Genomic DNA, 24,836 nt, shown 5'->3' on the forward strand with positions numbered 1-24,836 from the left:
GGAGGATCAGCTGAAGAACTTGGTTCCATAGGTGCAGTGGTCTCTGCAACTGGCATCAGGACTCGGATTAGAGGCTGAAAGAACCACTGAAGGGGGTCAAGCATGGAAGGCAACTATGTTGGAGTCTCACTTTCTGAAGACAATGGCAGCTCAGGTGATGTATCCTCTTCTCTTGGCTGCTCCTGAACAGGTTCCTGTAGGCATTTCTTAAGTCTATTGCAATGGACTCGCTGAGTACCTTTATCCTCTCTTTGGATTTCGTAGACCTCTGATGAGGGGATGGCCACTATTATATATGGCTCACACTCCCAGCGACTATCCAGTTTACTTACAGGGTGAATATTTTTCAGCCAGATCTAGTCTCCAGGCTGTAAGGGCTCAGCATGTGCATGAATATCAAAGTCCTGTTTTTGCTTTTGTCGAGCCTTCTCTATTTTAGAGTCCACTATTTCTTTGGCGTCCTCCAGGTGTTTCTAATGCTCTTTGACCCACTCGGATTGAGGAATGAGTGGTTCAGCGTCCGGCACAGGGACGTCAAGGGCAAGATCTGCGGGTAGACGGCCATGTCTTCCGAACATGAGGTAGTATGGAGTGTACCCAGTGGAGCAATGGGTTGTATTGTTGTACAGGTACACTAGTTCAGGGAGGAGTAACGTCCATTCGGCCATTCGGCCCTCTGGGGAAGCAGCACAGCCTTGAGCATGTTGATCAGTGTCTGATTCATTTTTTCGCACAGTCCATTTCCCTGAGGGTGGTATGCAGTAGTTCTCAGTTTTTTGCAGTTGTACAGGGCACAAAGTTCATAGAATAACTGAATGACTCGAATGCAGATCCCTGATCAGTGAGTGTTTTGTCACATGGCAGCTGCTTTTGCAGTAAAGTCCTTTACAGGTACAGCCACAACGAACTTGGTATAGTGGTCTATGACTGTCATAGCATAGACATACTCGGATCTGCTGGGTTCCAGTTTCACGTGGTCGATCATGTCTTTCCCCTATTGCCACAGCACATGTGGGACACTGTCGACACCAGGTTTCAACGTCACTTCTCATGGCAATTCAGTAGAAACGTCGTCTGATGGTGGCTTCCGTTTTTGGGATTCCAAAGTGACCAGACCGGTTATGGTACATGTCCATCACCATCTTGGCATATCTTTGAGGCACCACTATCTGGTGGAGGCGCTCACAGGTGACTGGATCAAGTGTTCTCCTGAGGAGTAGGTCTCTTTGTAGGAAGAAGAAGAGGAGTTTCTGTTGTCGCCAGAGGCATACTGGCTCTGAGTCAGCTCTCCACCGTCGGATTCTCTCCGGTATGCGCCCGCTGTAAAAATAATCCAACAGTTTTCCAATGGCTCTGCTCTCTGATTGTAGTTTAGTCCAGAGCTCTTTCTCAACTGGAGGTGTGGAAAACAAGTGACTTTAGAGGTCGGGCGCCTAGTGTGTAGGGCCTCCTGTCAGGCAAATCGGTAGTAGAGATTTCCGCGCGTGCGCCGTGCAATGTACTGTGCCACCAGATATGAGTGGTGTGTTAAGTAGTACTATTCCTATCAGTTTAATACCTGTTACGTCCCCTATCATTATTATTATTATTATAAGGTGTGTTAAGTAGTACTATTCCTATCAGTTTAATCCCTGTTACGTCCCTATCAGGGGCCGGTCTATGGAATAGATTTTAGGAACCAGGAGATGGAAAAAGATGCTTGGTCGGTCCTCCTACTTCCGATTTGGGGCACTGTGCGTGCGCCGTGCAATGTACTGTGCCACCAGATATGATTGGTGTGTTAAGTAGTACTATTCCTATCAGTTTAATCCCTGTTACGTCCCCTATCAGGGGACGTGTATGGAATAGACTAACAATGTATATAAACTTTATTATGGTTCCCAAAAGAGGGAAAATCCACCTATTAAATCATCCAAAGGATGAGATTATGTGTGCCGAAGAGTTATAACACAACCAATTGAAACAAAAGACACACATGTACAATTATAACACAAATATTTTATTGAATAATAAATATAACAACAGACCATAGACAATGATAAAATGAGTAGCAGCAGTGCAGACAATCGCTGCGATAAGCAGCTCAGCCGCCTGACTCTGGGTAAATGAATCCAAAAATCCAAAAGAGGAATAGGGAAACGGTGTATGCTGTACTGAGCAGGCAATATAAACCCTACCCCCAATACACGTACAAGCCTCCAACCCCCACAAATAACAGCACCTATAGCTAGCCCATAAGCAGTAGACGATAGACGATTCGTTTTACAGCGATTGATATGGATTTCCAGTCACGCGACTCGGCCTGGGTGACCCAGGTTGATGCAGTTTTTGCAGGCGGCGCAGTGGCTGGTGAGGACCCGGGGTGTAGGGGTATTGGTGAGCTGAAGGCGCAGATTAAGAACGCACTTCACAAACGCATGAAACTATGGTGGAATAAGGCTACGTTAGATAAATACAAGGAGAAGGGATTGGGGGTTGCGGGTGCAAATATTCCCCTCATATGGACAGGATGACATTGACTTCTGTAACAAATGGGAGTCAGCTTGTCGATCCTGTTCCCTGACCTTAATGAACCTCATTACTGATTCAAATACGAAAGCCATGACTCAATTTGAAGCAGGAGCTAAGAAATTGGAAGAACAACTATCCTTAAAATTGAGTGATGGGGAGTTGGAAAACTTCAAAAAAGAAGTGGATGACTCATACACTGTTTGGGAAAAACAGATTAAAGCCGTCAAAACCAGTAAATTTCAATGTGATTTACAGGATAAGGAAACTAATAGGGTGTACCTGTGGAAATACAAATCACTGGCAGTGAGATCACGCTCTGCATCGGTGTCCTCCCACACCTCCATCAGTGAGGCAGAGAGTGTGTCCGGACAGGACACACGAAGATATCCCAGGAGATTTAATAAACGGAAGACAGGAGGGGCCGCCCAGCCGGGTAGTAGTAGACAGCAAGATGGGGGCCACAAATTGCAGGTAAATAACTTGTCCGAAAGGACACTCGCTGATGATCAACTATCTATTTTAGGGAAGGGTTTGTCTTTCTCACCTACCTGTAATTTTGATCACTTTTCAGCAGTGAAAGATTTTCATCTTTTCGCTCAATGTCTGACTTTTAAAAAGATTTTTCACTCACGGATAGATCCCAATTTCACTACCCCACTTGAACAGGAAGCCCTCCGGACCTTAACATCTCTATTGGAGGAACAAGAACCTGAAGGAGAAAACCGTGGTTCCCTAAGACCTTGATCCCTAAGTCAAAAAGCTTTTCCTATATCCCAATGTGGATTTGTTTGTTAAATTGGTGGAGAGAGAGTTAGCTAAAATAATTCCAGAAGGGGGTAGGGATAACTGTACCATTCAGGAGAGAAGAGCCCTGAAAGAGATGGAAAAGTGGTCAGATGTTGTTATCAAACCGGCGGATAAGGGGGGAAATATTGTAGTATGGCCAGCTATTATGTACGAGAAAGAGGTTCGTAGACAACTACATGATACTGAATGCTACAAGAAGTTAACTTTTAACCCCCTTACCAAATTTCAACAAGAATTATCTAAGATACTTCAAATGGGAGTTGATGAGGGGATCATCACTAGTAAACAATGCTCTTTCTTGGTTCCAGAATATCCAGTTGTTCCTACACTGTACCTACTGCCTAAAGTACATAAAGATCTGGTAAATCCATCCGGCAGACCCATCATTGCCGGTATCAACACGATCTACAAATATGTTGATTACTTCCTGCAACCTTTGGTTGAAGAATTACCGTCACATCTTAAGGATACGATGGATATCTTAAGGAAGGTGAAAGACATCCATTTGGAACCAGATATGCTCATCGCCACATGTGACGTGGAATCATTGTATACATCGATTAGACACAAGGATGGTTTAGAAGCAGCAGCATTTTTCCTCAACAGTACCAATATGGGTAAGCGTAAGTGTCAATTTGTCCTTTCTCTGTTAGAGTTGGTACTGACACATAATTTCTTCCTGTTTGGGGGGGTCCTTCTACCTGCAGCTTCGGGGGACGGCAATGGGGGCGTCTTGTGCGCCCTCGTATGCCAATTTGTTCCTGGGGCTGTGGGAGAGGGAAGTCCTCCAGACGGATCCCCTGCCAGAGGCTAATGGCGTCCAGTATTGGGGACGTTATATAGATGACATCTTGATTATCTGGCAGGGGACTGAAGAGGCGTTCGGACATTTCATTGGTTTGCTCACTGATAATGACAGAAATATCAAGCTTACCTACAAGATTGCTCGTACAAATGTTGAGTTTTTGGATGTGCTGTTTCAGGTGGATGCGGGTGGACGGACCACGACCAATCTGTGTAGAAAAGTAACATCAGTAAACACTCTCCTGCATGCAGATTTGTCACATCCAAGCAACCTAATTAAAAGTATACCAGTCGGACAATTCCTGCGAGTTCGCAGGGTTTGTTCCTCCGATGAGATGTTTAAGGTCCAGGCAAGGGACCTGAGGGAAAGGTTTGAGCAGAGAGGCTATGGCAGGCGTTGCATCGAAAAGGCCTATTGGAGGGCCAGATCATCAAGGAGAAGAGATCTCTTACACAAGAAAAGCACACGGGAAGACTCACAACAACTGAGATTCATCACAGGATATAACAACAAGTGGAAGGAGGTAAATAATGCCCTAACACAATATTGGGATATTCTATTACAGGACCCCATACCCTTCGATCAATTTTAGGAGGGCTAAAAATTTGCGTGACCGGCTGGTCCGCAGCCACTATACTGCAATGGTGGGCCTCTTTGGGACAAAGGGGACCCCGTGGGAGAGCCTTGTGGTAAGTTTTTTTTGCCTGTGTTAACATGGAGAGAGCAACACAGTTCCACAATTCTGCTAATAACAAAACCTTCAGGATTACACATTCCATTAATTGCATGACTATGGGGGTCATTTACTGGGCCATTTGTCCATGTAATTTGATTTATGTGGGGGTGACATCCCGACAACTGAGGAGAAGAGTCAGAGAACATGTGCTATCCATTATAGCAGCTAAAGATGAGGAAGATGAGACACAGTTGAAGACCTTGGCAAGACACTTCAAGGAAAAACATGAATCAGATAGGTCTCTATTACGGGTCATAGGTATCGAACGGGTTCTCACAGATACACGAAGTGGCAATTGGAAAAAAAAACACTCACCCAAAGAGAAACCAAATGGATTTGAATGAGGGCAACAGTTTTGCCCCATTCCTTTAAAATCTGTCTTGTTGCTGAGTGTGTTCCTTCTATGTTGCCTTCGGTGCACTGATATGACATTGTTCCTTATGTCCCGGGTTCCGAACCAGTCACTCGCTATGTGTTTTTAACTGTCATTTTATATTAACAGTGTTGTTTCTGTATTTTTAATAGGATTACACATATGGGATTTGGTACCTGCGGATCTTACATGTGCCCTGGATCATCTGGCCATTCTATATTTTCAATCTGGATCGGGTTGACAATCATGCAAACACAGAGAAGAGAGTGCCATCTGATATATTTTTATATTTGATTGATGGTTTTATTCATTTTTGGGGGGTAGCCTTTTAATATGTAGTCCGGCGTATGCACTAAAGCTTATATTTTATTGAACTGTTATATGGGTTAAACTTAAGATGTTCTGTATTATCCATCATATATTCATTTAAGTTAAGAAATTTATAATCACTGCATGTCACCTGCATGTTTCACTTGCACTGCACTGCACCGCACCATCACAATTTCTTCTTTTGTGTACAGTTTATTTTTTTGGGGGTATCACGCAGCACTAGTTATTATATGCATTATATAAGTACTCTTATGAATATAGTAAGTACTTTCTTCTACTTGTTCTTTAATATATGCTCACGTGTTTTATTAGAAATACTATGGAGGGCCATGCTTGGTAGTTGGCACCCTCTATGGATGTGGAATGGGTATAGCTCATAATGTTGCACCTTATTTATATTTATACATAATTTTATACACCCATTTCATTACTATTATAGAGGATTTGGTCCTGCTATGTATGGTGTGTGCTTGCATAGCACGACTGTAATCAGTACTCATGTCACATTTTATATTTAATTATATGTATATATAGTTTGTAGGTATCTATTTAGCACATTTTGCATAGATTTTATATATTATCTTTGCTCTGCAGACATCCTATATTCACCCTATAGGTATAACTTCTTTTGGAGGTGCCTCCTGATAAGTTTTGTATGATGACACTATGTTCAGGAGTCCCTTATTTTATTGGGGTGGTCTGTTGCTGAAATGCCATGTCTGTCTAAACCTGCTCCATGTTTGAAATACTTAGAGCAGCATAGGATTTGATCTGGATAAACAGGCTTTTTTGGCCTGGGTGAGCGCAGGCTTACCGGTAATACAGTGAGTAAGATGCAATCATGTGATTGCTTTTTACCTAAGTTCCGGTGGCTCTGTTCATACGGGATGGTTCTTGCATTTGCATCCAGTTGCCATGGTGTGACAGGAAGTGGTATGCGATCATGTGATCGCGATAAAATTTGCATCCAGTTGCCATGGTGCGACAGGAAGTGGTATGCGATCATGTGATCACAATAAAATTACTTACTTACTTGTTCTTTCATGTGTGCTGAATGCTTAATATTTGGGACCTGTTGTACACTGCCGTGCTGGATCATTAATGTCCAATGACCATGTAATCTAACTTTAGCCACATACTTAATTGTTCTTTTATGTATGCTGAATGCATACTTTTTGGGGCCTATAGTACACTAGCCTGCTGGAAAATCGATATCCAATGACCATGTAATCTATCTTCAGCCACTTACAAATTAGTAATTTTATGTACTCTGAATGTATAAAGTATTGGGGCCTGTAGTACACTAGCCTGCTGGAAAATATATAGTCAATAACTGTGTAATCTACCTTCAGCCAATTACTTACTTTTTCTTTTATGTACACTGAATGCACCATTTTTCAAGCCGATAGTACTTTGGCCTGCTGAAAAAGTGATATCCTATGTCTGTGTAATCTACTTTCAGCCAGTTAATTACTTACTTGTTTTTTCATTTACACTGACTGCATAATCTTTGGAGCCTGTAGTACACTGGCCTGGTTAAAAATTGATATCCAATGACCATGTAATCTAAATCCAGCCACATTCTTGCTCCTTCTTTTATGTACGCTAAATGGATAATTTTTGGGACCTATAGTACACTGGTCACAGAGAAAATGCACCAAACGGATATGCCACTGACTATACTAGCTAGCCATACAAGCACATATTAAAAGCTGAGACTTTTGGCAATATATTCCTGTCAGGAACATATCGGAGCCCATCATGCACCACGTCAAGGTCACTCAGCATGGCAAGGTGCATGTGGACCGCGCCGGCATCCTCCATTGTGCACATTTTTTTGCTGGGGATGGTCGTTTGCTGCGGTCCACATGCGGTGCCACTATATTTCTGTGATTTTGTTTTATATGTATTGAATGTGCCTTTACCTGGAATCTAAACATTCTTTTGCATCTGGTAACCTCCATCACACGGTCTGATATGGGTGTGGCTTACAGTCTTGCTTTGTTCACATTGCAATAGTTGTCCTGCTATGCGGTTGTGTGGAAGCTTGGCTGTGAGCTAAATTTCATCACTTTCAGACCGTGTTAACACTATAGTTAGCGCAGTGGTAGGAACCCTTGCCATGCTGAGTGACCTTGACGTGGTGCATGATAGGCTCCGATATGTTCCTGACAGGAATATATTGGCAAAAGTCTCAGCTTTTAATATCTGCTTGTATGGCTAGCTAGTATAGTCAGTGGCATATCCGTTTGGTGCATTTTCTCTGTCATTTATATTATATTTTCATCCGCACAATACTCCGTTTTGTGTAGGATGCCTTTGTGGTGCATGTGGACCGCGCCGGCATCCTCCATTGTACGCATTTTTTTGCTGGGGATGGTCGTTTGCTGCGATCCGCATGCGGTGGGACTGCTCCCCCAATAAAAAACATGCTACAGTGTTAGGGGTTTGAGCAGTTCCCCCATATTTGCCACTATATTTCTGTGACCTATAGTACACTGGCCTGCTGGAAAATTGATATCCTTTGACAGTGTAATCTACCTCCAGTGACACACTTACTTGTTCTTTTATGGATGCTGAATGCATAATTTTTTTACCTATATTACATTAGCCTGCAGTAAAATTGATATCCTATGACTGTGTAATCTACCTTCAGCAACTTACTTGCTTGTTCTTTCATGTACGCTGAATGCATAGTTTTTAAACCTGTTGTACACTGACCTGCTAGAAAATTAATATCCAATGACCTTGTAATCTACCTTTAGCGAAATACTTACTTGTTTTTTTATAGACGTTGAATGTATAATTTTTTGGGCCTATAGTACACTGGCCTGCTGGAAAAGTGATATCCAATGACCGTGTAATCTTCCTCCAACCACATACTTACTTGTTCTTTTATGTGCGCTGAATACATAATTTTTAGGTCCTATAGTACACTGGCCTGCTGTAAAATTGATATCCAATGACCTTGTAATCTATCTCGAGCGACATACTTACTTGTTTTTTTATGGACGCGGAATGCATAATTTTTCGAGCCGATAGTACATTGGCCTGCTGGAAAATTGATATCCACTGACCGTGTTATCTACCTCCAGCCACATACTTGCTTGTTCTATTATGTACGCTGAATGCATCATTTTTGGGACCTATAGTAAACTGGCCTTCTGAAAAATTTATATCAAATGACCGTATAATCTACCTTCAGCCACTTACTTACTTGTTCTTTCATGTACGCTGAATGCATCATTTTTGGGGCCTGTAGTGCACTGGCCTGCTGGAAACTTGATATCCAATGACCGTGTAATCTACCTCCAGCCACATTGTTACTTGTTCTTTTATGTAAGCCAAAATCATAATTTTTGAACCTGTAGTACACTGGCCTGCTGGAAAATTGAATTCCAATGACCATGTAATCTACTTTTATCCACTTACATACTTTTTTGTTCTATTATCTGCTCTGAATGCATAATTTTTAGGTCCTGTAGTACACTCGCCTACTGGAAAATTGATATCCAAAGACCGTGCAATCTACCTCCAGCCACATACTTAATTATTCTTTTATGTACGCAGAATGTATAATTTTTGGGACCTTTAGTACACTGAACTGCTGGAAAATTGATATCCAATGACCGTGTAATCTACCTCCAGCCACATACTTATTTGTTCTTTTATGTAAGCTGAATGCATAATTTTTGGGAGCTATAGTACATTAGCCTACTGGAAAATTGATATCCTATGACCCAAAAATTTACCTTCAGCCACTTACTTAATTACTTCTTCTTTCATGTACGCTGAATGCATAATTTCTGGGGCCTATAGTACACTAACCTGCTGAAAAATTGATATCCAATGACCCTGTAATCTACCTCTAGCCACATTCTTACTTGTTCTTTTATGTAAGCTGAATGCATAATTTTTAGGACCTGTAGTACACTGACCTGCTAGAAAATTGATATCCAATGACCGTGTAATCTACCTCCAGCCACATACTTATTCTTTTATGTACGCTGAATGCATAATTTTTGGGGCCTGTAGTACATTGGCCTACTGGAAAATTGATATCCAATGACCATGTAATCTACCTTCAGTCATTTACTTAATATTGTATGTACGCTGAATGCATAATGTTTGGGACCTATTGTACACTGGCCTACTGGAAAATTGATATAAATGGCCATGTAATCTACTTCAGCCACTTACTTACTTGTTATTTTATGTACGATGAATGCATAATTTTTGGGGCCTTAGGTACACTGGCCTGCTAGAAAATTGATATCCAATGACCGTGTCATCTAACTCTAGCAATATACTTAATTGTTCTTTTATGTACGCTGAATGCATCGTTTTTGGGGCCTGTGGAACACTGGCCTGTTGGAAAATTGATATCCAATGACCGTGTAATCTACCTTCATCCACTTACTTACTTACCTTTTCTTTCATTTACTATGAATGCATGATTCTTTATGGCCTGTAGTACACTGGCCTTCTGAAAAATGTATATCAAATGACCGTATAATCTACCTTCAGCCACTTACTTACTTGTTCTTTCATGTACGCTGAATGCATCATTTTTGGGGCCTGTAGTGCACTGGCCTGCTGGAAACTTGATATCCAATGACCGTGTAATCTACCTCCAGCCACATTGTTACTTGTTCTTGTATGTAAGCCAAAATCATAATTTTTGAACCTGTAGTACACTGGCCTGCTGGAAAATTGATTTCCAATGACCATGTAATTTACTTTTATCCACTTACATACTTATTTGTTCTATTATCTGCTCTGAATGCATAATTTTTAGGTCCTATAGTACACTCGCCTACTGGAAAATTGATATCCAATGACCGTGCAATCTACCTTCAGCCACATACTTAATTATTCTTTTATGTAAGTTGAATGTATAATTTTTGGGGCCTGTAGTACATTGGCCTACTGGAAAATTGATATCCAATGACCATGTAATCTACTTCAGCCACTTACTTACTTGTTATTTTATGTACGATAAATGCATAATTTCAGTCATCTAATGCTGCTTTTTTCTGTGTACCAACTTCCCCTTTGCAATCGACACGACAGAAACGTGCCACATCGGGAGGTCTGAAGATTTTGCATTTTATTAGTGCTAGTGATCAGGACCATAACTAGGGACAGGTATCCAGACGGGGTCATCTAACTCTAGCAATATACTTAATTGTTCTTTTATGTACACTGAATGCATAGTTTTTGGGGCCTGTGGAACACTGGCCTGTTGGAAAATTTATATCCAATGACCGTGTAATCTACCTTCATCCACTTACTTACCTTTTCTTTCATTTACTATGAATGCATGATTCTTTATGGCCTGTAGTACACTGGCCTGCTGGAAAATTGATATCCAATGACCATGTAATCTACCTTCAGCCACTTACTTATTTGATATTTTATGTACGCTGAATGCATCATTTTTGGGACCTGTCGTACACTGGCCGCCTGGAAAATGTATATTTAATGACTGTGTAATCTACCTCCAGCCACATACCTATTTGTTATTTTATGTACACTAAATACATAATTTTGGGGGCCTGTAGTACACCAGCCAGCTGGAAAATTGATATCCAATGACCATGTAATCTACCTTCAGCCACTTACTTACGTGTTACTTTCTGTACGCCGATTGCATAATTTTTGGGACCTATAGTATACTGGCCTACTAGAAAATAGATTTTCAATGACCGTGTAATCTACCTCCAGCCAAATACATACTTGTTCTTTTATGTACGCTGAATGCATAATTTTTGCAAACTATAGTACACTGGCCTGCTGAAAAATTGATATCCAATGACAATGTAATCTACCTCCAGCCAAAAACGTACTTGTTCTTATATATAACTTTTATACGATATACACTAAAATACACCAAGGGATGCATCAACAGGACATACATACATACATACATGTAAGGGGTCCAATTGGGTACCCCACCGCTGGTATAGCGAAGGTAAGTAAATAAATCTGCTACGCCTGTGTGGACGCAAACTGTCTTACCCGACCAACTAGGTGGCTAGGATCAATTTGGCTTTGCTGTTGCCTGGATCGGACGGTGTCTCGTGTTGACGGATTGTCAGATGAAGTCGTAATGCTGTACCCTATCTCACCCTGTATACTTGGGGGAAGGGGGCTGCTCCCATACTGCCTGTCTACACGGAGCACTCGCCCTAGAAAGGGCGACCCCGTCTGGATACCTGTCCCTAGTTATGGACCTGATCACTAGCACTAATAAAATGCAAAATCTTCAGACCTCCCGATGTGGCACGTTTCTGTCGTGTCGATTGCAAAGGGGAAGTTGGTACACAGAAAAAAGCAGCATATAACATATGCGACTGCGGGTAAAAAAAGGGTGGCCCTGTGGTCAAACAATGAGATAGGTTCTATGAGATGCAGTGAGAGCACATGGACTGACACCCCTGGTGTAGGAGTGCCGTGCTGCAGAGTGATGGATATTCCTCTGCTAGTCGGTGTGTGGGATATGGTGGTCCTCACTTAAGGTAATGTCCCTCTAGCTTTGGGGATTCCTCAACATCTACCAGCCACACAGATGCATACCTCTATGGGATTTAAATAGAGCCCATCCGCGCCTCTCTTGGAAGGACCGCCCTGTGATCGTCCTCGCTGGCGTCTGACGTCATGCCCATGAGCCGCATGACAATATGTCAGATGCCGACACCACGTGATAGCGACGGCCAGTCACAGTCGTGGAGAGGCGGTATAGAGGGAGGGTTGCCTAGGAGATCATGTCAACAGATGGGCAGCCTTACGGAACGCTTCCTGATAGAGGCGTCCATGGTAACGCTGTGGAATTCACTCTCACACGAAACTTCTTCTCCTTTGACGTTAAGACCTACCACCAGCTCAGGGGTACGGCGATGGGGAGCCCCTGTGCCCCATCGTACGCAAATCTATTCCTGGGCTGGTGGAAGGAGACACTGGTCTTCAGGGAGGATGAAGCATTGGACACCTATGAAATTGGCTTGTGGGCGCGATACATTAATGATATCTTCATCCTCTGGAATGGAGATCAGGTGGGCTTTGAGGCCTTTGTTCAGCATCTCAATCAGAACCAGATTGAATCGCACCCTACGGGTCTACCTTTCCTGGACATTAAAATCTCCAGGAATAACAGAGGTGAACTCGATACTTCAATTTTTAGGAAGGCTAGCTCCACTAATTCCCTCCTGAGATGGGAGAGCAACCATCCTCTCCCGCTCAGAAAAGGGATTCCCAGGGGCCAATACCTGCGACTCAACTGCTCAGATAAGCACAATTTTGTTACATAGGCAGTTGATCTGAGGAGGAGGTTTCTGTCAAGGGGGTACCCCGATCACATCCTGAGGTCTGCACATCAGGTAGCACTATCCCACCCAAGATCCTCTCTACTAACTCCAAATCAATCTCCCACCCCTCAGGCTAAAGTGCTGAGAATTATCACCAATTTTGACAGAGGGTCCAAACTTGTACACAGCCAATATGCACCTGATCATACAAAGTCCACCTGGTTGCGGTCCAAGATTGTGGGCAGCCACAAATGTGGCAACTGTGTAGCACGCAAATCTATACAGACCACAAAATCCTTTGTAAGCCATGTGACAGGTAAACAATATTCCATCCCACATTTCATTAATTGCAAGTTCAGAGGGATTGTATACCGTATTCAGTGTGAATGTGGGATGGAGTATATAGGGAAGACGATACGGGAATTTAGGAGGAGGATAGGGGAACATCTGGGGGACATCTCACACAAACGGGATACCCCACTATCCAAACATGTACACACTACCCATAATGGCAGTGCCTCTTTGAAATTTATGGGTATTGATCTTGTGAAACCTCCCCTTAGAGGGGTTGACTGGGACAAGCTCCTCCTCCAGCGCGAATTGCGCTGGATCTTCTGTCTCAAAACCTCTGCACCCCTGGGTCTGAATGAAAGGCTAGACTATGGGTGCTTAATATAATAGATCTTTGGGACGGATCTATGTAAATCATCTAGGTGTCTCCCCCACACATCCGGCGCGACCTGCAGTGTTATCTGCGATTAGTCCTGTCTTCCATTATCTTGCAAGAAATATCAGTATAATCTTGCTGTGATTCTGTGTCACAGCGTTACCATGGACGCCTCTATCAGGAAGCGTTCCATAAGGTTGCCCATCTGTTGACATCATCTCCTAGGCAACCCTCCCTCCGTACTGCCTCTCCACGACTGTGGCTGGCCGCCCCTATCACTTGGTTACGGCGCCGGCTTCTGACGTATTGTCGCGTGACGTATTGTCGCGTGACGCCAGACGCCGGTGAGGATGATCACAGGGCGCTCCTTCTAAGAGAGGCGCGGATGGGCTCTATTTAAATCCCATAGAGGTATGTATCTGTGTGGTTGGTAGATGTTGAGGAACCCACAAAGCTAGAGGGACATTGCCTTAAGTGAGGACCACCATATCCCACACACCAACTAGCAGAGGAATATCCATCGCTCTGCAGCACTTCACTCCTACACCAGGGGTATCAGTCCATAGGCTTTCACTGCATCTGATAGAGCCTATCTCATTGTTTGACCACAGGGCCACCCTTTTTTCACCCGTGGTCGCATATGTTATATGCTACTTTTTCTGTGTACCAACTTCCCCTGAGGAGTCGACACAACAGAAATGTGCCACATCGGGAAGTCTGAAGAATTTGCATTTTTACAGTGTTAGTGATCAGGTCCATAACTAGGGACAGGTATCCAGACGGGGTCGCCCTTTCTAGGGTGAGTGCTCTGTGTAGACAGGCAGTATGGGAGCAGCCCCCTTCCCCTAAGTATACAGGGTGAGATAGGGTACAGCATTACGACTCCATCTTTCAATCCGTTAACACGACACACCGTCTGGTCCAGGCAACAGCAAAGCCAAATTGATCCTAGCCACCTGGTTGGTCGGGTAAGACTGTTTGCGTCCACTCAGGCGCAGCAGATTTATTTACTTACCTTCGTTCTACCAGCGGTGGGGTACCCAATTGGACCCCTTACATGTATGTATGTCATGTTGATGCATCACTTGGTGTATTTTAGAGTATATCGTATAATAGTTATATTTTAATAAGGGTATTTCCCCACACATTCTTGTGGTGGGCCTTTACGCATATTGTACCTTGAAATATCAGTGAGGCTTGGTTAAACATTAGCCCCATTCAATTATTGTAATCTACCTTTACCCGCTTACTTACTTTTTCTTATATGTATGCTAAATGCATCATTTCTGGTGCTTATAGCACATTGGTCTGCTGGAAATTTGATATCCAATGACCATTTAATCTACCTTCAGCCACTTACATACTTAATATTTTATGTACGCTGAATGCATAAAGTTTTGGTCCTGTATTACACTGGCCTGCTAGAAAATTGATAACCAATGACCGTGTAATCTACTTTTTGCCACTTACTTTTTCTTTTATGTATGCTGAATACATAATTTTTGGGGCCTGTAGTACACTGGCCTGCTGGAAAATTGAAATCCAATGACTATGTAATCGAACTTCAGCCACTTGTTATTTTATACACGCTGAATGCATAAAGTTTTGGAGCACGTGGTACACTGGCCTATAGGAAAATTAATATCCAATGACCATGTAATCTACCTTCAGACACTTACTTACTTACTTACTTTTTCTTTTATGTATGCTGAATGCATAATTTTTGGGGCCTGTAGTACACTGGCCTGCTAGAAAAATGATAACCAATGATCGTGTAATCTACCTCAAGCCACATCCTTACTTGTTCTTTTATGTACGCTGTATGCATAAAGTTTTTGGGCCTGTAGTGCACTGGCCTGCTGGAAAATTTATATCCAATGACCATGTAATCTACCTTCAGCCACAAGCTTACTTGTTATGTTATATAAGCTGAATGCATAAAGGTTTTGGGACATGTAGTACACTGGCCTGCTGGATAATATATATCCAATGACCGTGTAGTGTACCTCTAGCCACATACTTACTTGATCTTTTATCTACGCTGAATGCATTATTTTCTGGTGCTATAATACACTGGCCTGCTGGAAAATTGATATACAATGACCATGTTATCTAACGTCAGCCACTTACTTACTTGTTCTTTTATGTACGCTGAATGCATCATTTTTGGCGCTTATAGTACACTGGCCTGCTGAAAAATTAATTTCCAAAGACCATGTAATTTACTTTCAGCCACTTACTTCCTTGTTCTTTTATGTACGTTAAATGCATAATTTTTTGGGCCTGTAGTACACTGGCCTGCTTGAAAATGTATATCTAATGACCATGTAATCTACCTTTAGCCACTTACTTACTTACTTTTTCATTTATATACGCTGAATGCATAATTTTTGGGGCCTGTAGTACACTGGCCTGCTGGAAAATGTATATCCAATGAACGTGTAATCTACCTTCAGACACTTAATTACTTGTTTCTTTATGTGCGCGGAATGCATAATTTTTGGGACCTTTAGTACACTCCCCTGTTGGATAATTGATTTTCAATGACCACGTAATCTACCTCCAGCCACATACTTACTTGTTCTTTTATGTACGCTGAATGCATAATTTTTGCAAACTTCAGTACACTGGCCTGCTGGAAAATTGATATCCAATAAAAGTTTAATCTACCTTCAGCCACATACTTATTTATTTCATGTACATTGAATGCATAAAGTTTTGGTGCCTATAGTACACTGGCCTGCTGGACAATTGATAACCAATGACCAAGTAATCTACCTTCAGCCACTTACTTGTTATTTTATGTATGCTGAATGCATAAAGTTTTGGGGCCTGTAGTACACTGGCCTGCTGGAAAATTGATATCCAATAACTGTGCATTCCATCTTCAGACACTTACTTTTTCTTAAATGTACGCTAAATGAGTAATTTTTGGGACCTATAGTACATTGGCCTGCTGGATAATTTATATCCAATGACCGTGTAATCTACCTCCAGCCACATACTTACTTGTTATTTAATGTACACTGAATGCATAAAGTTTTGGGGCCTGAAGAACACTGGCCTGCAAGAAAATTGATAACCTTTGACCGTATAATCAACCTTCAGCCACTTACTTTTTGTATAATCTAGGCTAAATGCATAATTTTTGGGGCCTGTATTTCATTGGCTTGTTGGAAAATTGTTAACCAGTGACCGTGTAATCTACCTTCAGCCAATTACTTACTTGTTTTTTATTAGGGCCTGTAGTACACTGGCCTGCTTGAAAATTTATATCTAATGACCATGTAATCTACCTATAGCCAGTTACTTACTGTTTATTTTCTGTACGCTAAATTAATAAAGTTAAGTGTAGTACACAGGCCTGCTGGAAAATTGATAACCAATGACAGTGTAATCTACGTTTAGCCACTAACTTACTTACTTTTTCTTTTATGTACGCTGAATGCATAATTTTTGGGACCTATAGTACATTGGCCTGCTGGATAATTTATATCCAATGACCGTGTAATCTACCTCCAGCCACATACTTAATTGTTCTTTTATATACGCTGAATGCATATTTTTGAGGCCTATAGTACTCTGGCCTGCTGAAAAATAAACATCCAATGACTGTGTAATCTACCTCCAGCCACATACTTATTTGTTCTTTTATGTACGCTGAATGAATAATTTTTGGGGCCTATAGTAAACTGGCCTGCTGGAAAATTAATATCCAATGACCTTGTAATCTACCTTCAGTTACTTAGTTACTTGTTATTTTAAGTACGCTGAATGCATAATTTTAGGGGCCTATAGTACACTGGCTTGCTGGAAAATTGATATCCAGTCACCGTGTAATCTACCTTAAGCCAATTACTTATTTGTTCTTTTATGTGCGCTGAATGCATAAAGTTTTGGGGCCTGTAGTACACTGGCCTGCTGGAAAATTAATATCCAATGAACATTTTATTTACCTTCAGCCACTTACTTACTTGATATTTTATGCATGGTGAATGCATTCTTTTTTGGGGGCTGTAGTACACTGGCCTGCTAGAAAATTGTTAGCCAATGACTGTGTAATCTACCTTCATCCACTTACTTATTTGTTATTTTATGTACGCTGAATGCATAAAGTTTTGAGACTTGTAGTACACTTGTCTGCTGGAAAATTGTTAACCAATGACTGTGTAATCTAACATCAGCCACTTACTCAATTACATTTTTTTTATGTACGCTGAATGCATAATTTTTGGGGCCTCTAGCACATTGGCCTGCTGGAAAATTGATATCCTATGACTGTGTAATATACCTTCAGCTATTTACTTACTTGATATTTTATGTACGCTGAATGCATTTTTGGGGCCTTTAGTACACTGGCTTACTGGATAATTAACATCTAATGACCATGTTATCTACCTTAGCCACTTACTTACTTGTTCTTTTATATAGACAGAATGCATAATTTGTGGGGCCTATAGTACACTGGCCTGCTAGAAAATTGATTTCCAAAGACCATGTAATCTACCTTCAGCCACATACTTGTTCTTTTATGTACGTTAAATGCATAATTTTTGGGGCCTTTAGTACACTTGCCTGCTGGAAAATTGATATCCATTGACCGTGTTATCTAATTTCTGCCACTTACATACTTGTAATTTTATGTACGATAAATGTATAATTTTTGGGGCCTATTGTACACTGGCATGCTGGAAAATTGATATCCAAAGACCATGTAATTTACATTCAGCCACTTACTTACTTGTTCTTTTATGTACGCTAAATGCATAATTTTTGGGGCCTTTAGTACACTGGCCTGCTGTAAAATTGATATCCAATGACCGTGTAATCTAACTTAAGCCACTTACTTACTTGTTATTTTATGTAAGCTGAATGCATCATTTTTGGGGGCTATAGTACACTGGCCTTATGAAAATTTGATATCTAATGACTGTGTAATTGACCTTCTGCCACTTCCTTAATTGTTCTGTTATGAACTCTGAATGCATAAAGTTTTAGAGCCTGTAGTACACTGGCCTGCTGGAAAATTTATAATCAATGACAATGTTAACTACTTTCAGCCACTTACTTACCTGTTCTTTTATGTACGCTGAATGCATAATTTTTGAGACCTGTAGTACACTGCTCTGCTTGAAAATTAATATCTAATGACCGTGTAATCTACCTTCAGGCAATTACTTACTTGCTTTTTCTTTTATGTATACTGAATGCATAATTTTTGGGGCCTGTAGTACACTGGTCTGCTGGAAAATTTATATCCAATGACCATGTTATCTACCTTCAGCCACTTACTTATTTGATATTTTATGTATGCTAAATGCATGAAATTTTGGGAACTGTAGTACACTGGACTGCTAGAAAATTGATTTCCAATTTCTACGTAATCTACCTTTAGCCACTTACGTACGTTTTCTTTTATGTACACTGAATGCATAATGTTTTTGTGCCTATAGTACACTGGCATGCTGGAAAATTGAAATCCTATGACCGTAAAATCTAACTTCAGCCACTTACATACTCATTCTTTTATGTGCGCTAAATGCATAATTTTTGGGACCTGTAGTACACTGGCTTACTGGATAATTAATATCTTATGACTGTGTAATCTACCTTCAGCCACATACTTACTTGTTCTTTTATGTACGGTAAATGCACAATTTTTGGGTCCTGTAGTAAACTGGCATGCTGGAAAATTGATATCCAATGACCATGTTATCTACCTTTAGCCACTTACTTACTTGTTCTTTTATATAGGCTGAATGCATAATTTGTGGGGCCTATAGTACACTGGCCTGCTAGAAAATTGATATCCAATGACCATGTAATCTAACGTAAGCCACTTACTTTCTTGTTATTTTATGTACGCTGAATGCAAACATTTTTAAACTTGCCTGCGGGATAATTGATATCCAATGACCGTGCAATCTACCTTTAGCCACATACTTGCTTGTTCTTTTATTTACGCTGAATGCATAAAGTTTTAGGGCCTGTAGTACACTGGCCTACTGGAATATTTATAATCAATGAAAATGTTATCTACTTTCAGCCACTTACTTACCTGTTCTTTAATGTACGCAGAATGCATAATTTTTGGGCCCTATAGTACATTGGCCTGCTGGAAAATTGATATCCAAAGACCGTGTAATCTACCTTCAGCCACTTGCTTACTTGTTGTTTTATGTATGTTAAATGCATAATTTTTGGGGCCTGTAGTACACTGGCCTGCTAGAAAACTGATATCCAATGACCATGTAATTTACCTCCAGCCACATCCTTACTTGTTCTTTTATGTACGCTAAATGCATAAAGTTTTTGGGCCTGTAGTACACTGGTCTGCTTGAAAATGTATATCTAATGACCATGTAAACTACCTTTAGCCAGTTACTTACTGGTTATTTTATGTACGCTGAATGCATAAAGTTGTGGGGCCTGTAGTACACAGGCCTGCTGGAAAATTGATAACCAATGACCGTGTAATCTATCTTTAGCCAGTTACTTACCTTTTCTTTTATGTACACTGAATGCATAATTTTTTGTGCCTCTAGTACACTGGCCTGTTGGAAAATTTATATCTAATGACCATCTAATCTACCTTTAGCCACTTACTTACTTGTTACTATATGTACGCTGAAATCATAAAGTTGTGGGACATGTAGTACACTGGCCTGCTGGATAATTGATATCCAAACACCGTGTAATCTACCTCCAGCCACATCCTTACTTGTTCTTTTATGTACGCTAAATGCATAAAGTTTTTGGGCCTGTTGTGCACTGGCCTGCTGGAAACTTTATATCTAATGACCATCTAATCTACCTTTATTTACTTACTTACTTGTTATTATATGTACGCTGAAATCATAAAGTTGTGGGACATGTAGTACACTGGCCTGCTGGATAATTGATATGCAATGACCATGTTATCTACCTTCAGTCACTTACTTACTTGTTCTTTTATGTACGCTGAATGCATCATTTTAGGGGCCAATAGTACACTGGCCTGCTGGAAAATTGATTTCCAAAGACCATGTAATCTACCTTCAGCCACTTACTTACTTGTTCTTTTATGTACGTTAAATGCATAATTTTTGGGGCCTGTAGTACACTTGCCATCTGGAAAATTGTTATCTAATGACCGTGTAATCTAACTTCTGCCACTTGCTTGATATTTTATGTACAATGAATGTACAATTTTTGGGGCCTATAGTACACTGGCCTGCTGGAAAATTAATATCTGATGACAGTGTAATCTACCTTCTGCCACTTACTTACTTGTTCTTTTATGTACGCTGAAAGCAAAAATGTTTGGACCTGTAGTAGACTTGCCCGCTGGAAAACTGATAAAACCAATGACCTTGCAATCTTCCTCCAGCCACATACTTACTTGTTATTTTATGTACGCTGAATGCATAAAGTTTTTGGGCCTGTAGTACACTGGTCTGCTTGAAAATTTATATCTAATGACCATGTAATCTACCTTTAGCCAGTTACTTGCTGGTTATTTTATGTACGCTGAATGCATAAAGTTGTGGGGCCTGTAGTACACAGACCTGCTGGAAAATTGAAAACCAATGACCGTGTAATCTATCTTTAGCCAGTTACTTACTTTTTCTTTTATGTACACTGAATGCATAATTTTTTGGGGCTGTAGTACACTGGCCTGTTGGAAAATTTATATCTAATGACCATCTAATCTACCTTTAGCCACTTACTTACTTGTTACTATATGTACGCTGAAATCATAAAGTTGTGGGACATGTAGTACACTGGCCTGCTGGATAATTGTTATCTAATGACCGTGTAATCTACCTTCAGCCACTTGCTTACTTGTTCTTTTATGTATGTTAAATGCATAATTTTTGGGGCCTGTAGTACACTGGCCTGCTGGAAAACTGATATCCAATGACCATGTAATTTACCTCCAGCCACATCCTTACTTGTTCTTTTATGTACGCTAAATGCATAAAGTTTTTGGGCCTGTTGTGCACTGGCCTGCTGGAAACTTTATATCTAATGACCATCAAATCTTCCTTTAGCCACTTACTTGTTATTATATGTACGCTGAAATCATAAAGTTGTGGAACATGTAGTACACTGGCCTGCTGGATAATTGATATGCAATGACCATGTTATCTACCTTCAGTCACTTACTTACTTGTTCTTTTATGTACGCTGAATGCATCATTTTTTGGGCCTATAGTACACTGGCCTGCTGCAAAATTGATTTCCAAAGACCATGTAATCTACCTTCAGCCACTTACTTACTTGTTCTTTTATGTACGTTAAATGCATAATTTTTGGGGCCTGTAGTACACTTGCCATCTGGAAATGCCATCTAATGAACGTGTAATCTAACTTCTGCCACTTGCTTGATATTTTATGTACAATGAATGTACAATTTTTGGGGCCTATAGTACACAGGCCTGCTGGAAAATTAATATCTGATGACAGTGTAATCTACCTTCTGCCACTTACTTACTTGTTCTTTTATGTACGCTGAAAGCAAAAATGTTTGGACCTGTAGTACACTTGCCTGCTGGAAAACTGATATAACCAATGACCTTACAACCTTCCTCCAGCCACATACTTACTTGTTATTTTATGTACGCTGAATGCATAAAGATTTTGGGCCTGTAGTACACTGGTCTGCTTGAAAATTTATATCTAATGACCATGTAATCTACCTTTAGCCAGTTACTTACTGGTTATTTTATGTACGCTGAATGCATAAAGTTGTGGGGCCTGTAGTACACAGACCTGCTGGAAAATTGATAACTAGGGATGAGCGAACTCGAACTGTATAGTTCGGGTACGTACCGAATTTTGGGTTGTCCGTGACACGGACCCGAACCCGGACGTTTTCGTAATAGTCCGGGTTCGGGTTCGGTGTTCGTCGCTTTCTTGGCGCTTTTTGACGCTTTCTTGGCGCTTTTTGAAAGGCTGCAAAGCAGCCAATCAACAAGCGTCATACTACTTGCCCCAAGAGGCCGTCACAGCCATGCCTACTATTGGCATGGCTGTGATTGGCCAGAGCACCATGTGACCCAGCCTCTATTTAAGCTGGAGTCACATAGCGCCGCCCGTCACTCTGCTCTGATTAGCGTAGGGAGAGGTTGCGGCTGCGACAGTAGGGCGAGATTAGGCAGATTAACTCCTCCAAAGGACTTGATTATTGATCGATCTGCAGCTGTGGGTCATTGAGCTGCTGATACTCAATTGCTCACTGTTTTTAGGCTGCCCAGACCGTTTGTCAGTCACTTTTTTTCTGGGGTGATCGGCGGCCATTTTGTGTCTTGTGGTGCGCCAGCACAAGCTGCGACCAAGTGCATTTAACCCTCAATGGTGTGGTTGTTTTTTGGCTAAAGCCTACATCAGGGTGAAGCTGTCACACCAAGTGCATTTAACCAGCAATAGTCTGTTTATTTTTTGGCCATATACTACATCAGGGGCAAGCTGCGCCTGTCACCAAGTGCATTTAACCCTCAATGGTGTGGTTGTTTTTTGGCTAAAGCCTACATCAGGGTGAAGCTGTCACACCAAGTGCATTTAACCAGCAATAGTCTGTTTATCTTTTGGCCATATACTACATCAGGGGCAAGCTGCGCCTGTCACCAAGTGCATTTAACCCTCAGTAGTGTGGTTGGTCAAGCTGTCACACCAAGTGCATTTAACGAGCAATAGTCTGTTTATTTTTTTGGCCATATACTACATCAGGGGCAAGCTGCGCCTGTCACCAAGTGCATTTAACCCTCAATGGTGTGGTTGTTTTTTGACTAAAGCCTACATCAGGGTGAAGCTGTCCCACCAAGTGCATTTAACCAGCAATAGTCTGTTTATTTTTTGGCCATATACTACATCAGGGGCAAGCTGTGCCTGTCACCAAGTGCATTTAACCCTCAGTAGTGTGGTTGGTCAAGCTGTCACACCAAGTGCATTTAACCAGCAATAGTCTGTTTTTTTTTTGGCCATATACTACATCAGGGGCAAGCTGCGCCCGTCACCAAGTGCATTTAACCCTCAGTAGTGTGGTTGGTCAAGCTGTCACACCAAGTGCATTTAACCAGCAATAGTCTGTTCATTTTTTGGCCATATACTACATCAGGGGCAAGCTGCGCCCGTCACCAAGTGCATTTAACCCTCAGTAGTTAGGTTGGTCAAGCTGTCACACCAAGTGCATTTAACCAGCAATAGTCTGTTCATTTTTTGGCCATATACTACATCAGGGGCAAGCTGCGCCCGTCACCAAGTGCATTTAACCCTCAGTAGTATGGTTGGTCAAGCTGTCACACTAAGTGCATTTAACCAGCAATAGTGTGGTTATTTTTTGGCCATATCCCAGTCTAATTCAGTCAGTAAATCCATACCGGTCACCCAGCGCCTAAATACTAGGCCTTAAATTTATATCCCGCTAAATCTGTCGTTACCGCTGTACTGTTGTGGCTGGGCAAGTTATTTAGTGTCCGTCAAAGCACATTTTTTGTTCTGGGTTGAAATACAATTCCCAATTTAGCAATTTCATAATTTAGTGGTTTCTGCTGTATCAGAGCTATTTGAAATCTATCCCTAAAAGGGTATATAATATTCAAGGTGCACATAGGGTCATTCAGAATAACTTCACACACACGCTACTGTGCATTTCCAAGTCTAATTCTGTCAGTAAATCTATACCTGTCACCCAGCGCCTAAATACTAGGCCTCAAATTTATATTCAGCTGAATTTGAATACAAAACATTGGGCCAAATAATATTTTTGTTGTTGTGGTGAACGATACCAATGAGGAAAACATCTAGTAAGGGACGCGGACGTGGACATGGTCGTGGTGGTGTTAGTGGACCCTCTGGTGCTGGGAGAGGACGTGGCCGTTCTGCCACATCCACACGTCCTAGTGTACCAACTACCTCAGGTCCCAGTAGCCGCCAGAATTTACAGCGATATATGGTGGGGCCCAATGCCGTTCTAAGGATGGTAAGGCCTGAGCAGGTACAGGCTTTAGTCAATTGGGTGGCCGACAGTGGATCCAGCACGTTCACATTATCTCCCACCCAGTCTTCTGCAGAAAGCGCACAGATGGCACCTGAAAACCAACCCCATCAGTCTGTCACATCACCCCCATGCATACCAGAGAAACTGTCTGAGCCTCAAGTTATGCAGCAGTCTCTTATGCTGTTTGAAGACTCTGCTGGCAGGGTTTCCCAAGGGCATCCACCTGGCCCTTCCCCAGCGGTGGAAGACATAGAATGCACTGACGCACAACCACTTATGTTTCCTGATGATGAGGACATGGGAATACCACCTCAGCAAG

This window comes from Bufo gargarizans, chromosome 8 (genome assembly GCF_014858855.1).
Source record: "Bufo gargarizans isolate SCDJY-AF-19 chromosome 8, ASM1485885v1, whole genome shotgun sequence".
NCBI classification, from domain to species: Eukaryota; Metazoa; Chordata; class Amphibia; order Anura; family Bufonidae; genus Bufo; species Bufo gargarizans.